Consider the following 4,284-nt stretch of genomic DNA (forward strand, 5'->3'; position numbering starts at 1 on the left):
GTTTTGATCAAATAAAATTGACAAACAAGCTTGAGATAACAACGCTTGCGAGTTCGACCAAGCAGTGCTCTAACAATCTCCCCCTTTGTTAATTTTAGTGACAAAACTATTAATATATATGGATTACAAAATAAATAAACTTTGTAACTTCTCATCCATCATTCTTGATTTCCTTGGCTCTTCAACATTCCTTGAATTCTTCGCTACTCCAAGTACTCCAATGATTCTGAACGTGTTCAACTCAGCATCATTGTTGTTGAAGATTCGTAGCCATAACAATAAGAAAACAGATGTTCTCAATCATTGTTATGCAGTTCCATAGTATTATTACACAACATCAAAATACAATTGCATCACAACTTTGACAATAATACTACGGTGGTATGTATCTCTCCCCCTTAGTCAATACTTCATCGCACAATGAAAACCACTCCCCCTTACATAATGATCCGTAAACCATATGTATGTAGTGTGAACTACCAAATAGTTCTCCCCCTTTTTGTTAATATAAATTGGCAAAGGTACGAAAACTATTGGATCATAATGAAATTCTCAAAGAGACAATTCATGACTAAAAGAGAACATATTAACTTTCTTAAGATGCAATCACATAATCGAAACTAAATACATTCATCAAGGAGTTAATAAAGATACAAGATAACCCCTACAACATTCCACAGCCGCACTCCCCACAAAGATTTGGCAATTAAGCACAAGTTCAAATAAGAACTCTCCCCCATAAAATGTCATTCCTGAAAGAACAACAAGAGTGACCTTACTTTTACAAGAAAATAAGGATTTCTTTAGACATTAACAAATCACAAGAATTTATATCCAGTAAACTCGAACAATTTAACCATAAGAAGACCTTATTGATTAATTTAATCGGAAACACTCAACATATGAAAACTTACGGAGCCATACAGTACTTTCATATAAAAGTGGATCATGGAAAGATCAATATTATGGGATTTTCAAAAGTTCATTCTATGTTTTATCAATATTTGCATAATGACATAATATACTTAACTTTTGATCATATGAGATAATCATAGTTCAAGGACATAAACACAACATATCCTATAATATGGCACCCCACTTACGAGTAGAAATCAGGAAGACCGTCTGGGATGGTGGGTAGAAAATGGGACCGATCATCCCCACACGTTGGTAACTGGCCAATGGTGTGCATTTTCAGCCCCGGCTAGCATCCACTTACGAGTGGCAACCTGGATGGTCGTCTGGGACGGTGGGCAACTGGATTTTGTTCCACACAATACTGCGCTAAAATCTAGTCATTTCGATGACATGCCCAAACTTGTGAACCTTAGGGACTCCTAAGTGTATATTATGGGATGCACATTCAGGATACCTTGTTGAGATATCCTTTTGGCAACTGGCCAAATGAGATTCTTTTTAATGTTATGGATTCTCTTTGGATTCTTGAGTATGCGGTATGGGACGTTTGCTCAGAAGGTCCTGATTGTTGTTCCACGACAAACTGAAGAAACCTTGTGATTTCTGAGCATCTGGTATGATACTTTTGCTCAGGAATCCAAACTGTAAGGCTTGTCCACAATAGTTTTTGTTTTAAGGTATGAATATTGTAACACCCCGTGTTTTTTAGCATGACGCATGCTAAAAGATGTGTCATGGCCTAAGATGAAGCTTCATCTCAAGCTCTGTTGCATGTTAAATGGAACATTGGCCTAGAGCCAATATCACACCAAAGGTGCTTCAAGCCAGTTGGGTGGATGGCCTAGGAAAAGTAGTGCCACAATAGCGCATTACGCAAGTCATTGGCCTATGGCCAATTGATAGACGCATTTATGTGTCTATTTTGATATCGATTTTGTATATTGTTAGTACGCATTTTTGTACTTATTTTGGTATTTTTTGTCTTTGTAGGTGTTTTTGGAGAAATGAACATTTACGGAAAAATTGGCTCGAAAAGTGATGTTTGCATCCTCGGGAGAAAGTACTGGAGGCACCCTGGAGAAGTGTTATTAGCACCTAAGAAGCATTGTAAAGGGCATTCAAATTACTATTGGCACCCAATGATTTACTAAAGGCACCCCAGGGCACCCGGCTGATAAAGGAACCTGGCATGCTGATAAGGGCACCTTTCTTCTTCATGTTCAAACATGCAATTGGCTGGAAACTATTTGTCTAAAATTGTGAACTTTTCAGGATCAAAGTTAGACAAGTTTTATGGAGATTCAACTGCCAGATTCGATTGGGATGGACTTCAATTAATCAGACAAGGCATGTATATTCGTTGGATCCGAATAAATTTGGTTGGATCACCGGGTATTGAGAAAAACATGGGAGAGGAATGTTGTTGAAAATACGCGAGCTTCTTGAAAGATTTGGACAAGAATTTGGTGGACTTTCTATTGGATATGGACTGGGAATGATCCAGTGCATCGAAACATGGAAGGTACATGTCTCATATTAGGAAAAAGAGAAGATTTACAGGGGGTTATTTAATTGGGATTAGTAGAGACATGCAGAAACTTTTTATGTAAGATATTTAGGATGACTCTCCGTGAGTTTAGAGATTTTTAGAGACTCTCTGAATGATTTTCAAGGAATTATGGTGATTCATTAAGACAACAAAACATATATGAATTTCAGCTTACACACATGAGACTAACAATATATTTATTTATCTTACAAAATTAATATATGAATATTTCAATGAAAATGTATCAGTCCATGCATGGCTAACAGAAATTGTAACCATTTTCCCAATAAAATCAAAACGAGACGAACAGAAGGGGTTTGAATCTCTAGTAAAGTCATTGGGTTTTGGGAAAAAAACAATTTCTTTTTCATTTTTTATGAATTTATTGACTGTAGCTTCTTTAGTTATTGTTTTTAATATTTTGATATTTAATCCTTAAAGAAAAGAGAAAGAACAAAGTCTCTCAAAATATCACCTACTTAGGAGAGACTTTTTTTTAGCCATTTATGGTATGTTTTGTAATAAAAGTCTCTACAAGTCTCTCAAAACCGTAAGTCATTGATTTCAAATTACAAATCCAATAACAGAGAATTCTGAAGACTTTTAGAAAGTCACGATCCAATAACATAGATTGCTTGAGATATTAAGGATTTTAAAAGTCTCTGAAATTCTTTCAATATCTCCACAAATCTCAATTGACTAACCCCCCGTTATGTAAAACAGAATGGGAAATATTCTCGAGTTTTGCTAAGTGGCGTGAGGGAGTTACGTGAAGTATTAAGAGTATACTTACGTCTAAGATTAAGGATATCAAGTTTGGGAGAAGTTTGGTGTAATCCAGCACCGTGTAAAGAAGAAATAAAACAGGGAAAGATACTCGAGTGATTTGTTTTTGGAAAGTACGTGGGATAGAAGAAATATTCTCGGGATATTTGGCTTGTTTAGAAGTTACAAAAAAATAAGGATAAGATTTCTTCCAAATCAGGAAAGTATCGGATAATAACAGAAAGCCGTGTGAAGCAAAAAGAGAAGAAATTATGTCGTGACTTCCGATGAAAGGCAGGGAGGGTTTTTGGAAGATTTCACCGGGTTTTATTGACTTTTTGAGTATATATATGTTGGTTGGAGTCCAACAGGCGGTTGGAGAGAGTTGGGGGAAGTAGTAGAGCCGAGAAGAAGAAGTTTCTTTGTTGTTGCGAAGAAGGCCAACTGAAGAACATACGACAGAAGAAGGGTGTCGCAGAAGCAGTCGTATATTCAACTGCAGAAGTTAGTTGTCGCTCTTCATTATTATTTGCAAAAGACTTCCAGTGACTAAAGTTCATTTTTTCAGCAATTATTCCTTTGTAACGGTGAACTCTGTAACGCCAATACAACGTTGCAGATTCGCTGAGTTATATAATTTCTTCATTAAAAACAACTTTTGAGACATGATTTATTATTTTGATCGTGTTTTTACCATGAGGAGATAAACCCCACCACTGGGACAACGGAGGAAGCCTTATTTCACAATTTTTTGGTAACTATATTTGATTCTTTATGACTTTTTGCACTTGATTCAATTGATTTATGATTTTCATTGATTAGTTGTGATTTCGTTTGATGGTGTATACTTATACGTAAGAGCTTTTGATATACCATGCTTGTGATTTACATCTTATATTTTAGAAATATACCATGGAAAATAAATAGAGTCCACAAAAAGAACTAGAATTGTTGTGAGTCATTATATGAACCAATTGAATGTGATTAATGGTGGAATCTGAAGTCCTAGTCACTCGTAATCTTGTTACCATCCTTTTGTGTATATTTATTAG

This window comes from Papaver somniferum, chromosome 3, assembly GCF_003573695.1.
Source record: "Papaver somniferum cultivar HN1 chromosome 3, ASM357369v1, whole genome shotgun sequence".
Lineage (NCBI taxonomy): Eukaryota > Viridiplantae > Streptophyta > Magnoliopsida > Ranunculales > Papaveraceae > Papaver > Papaver somniferum.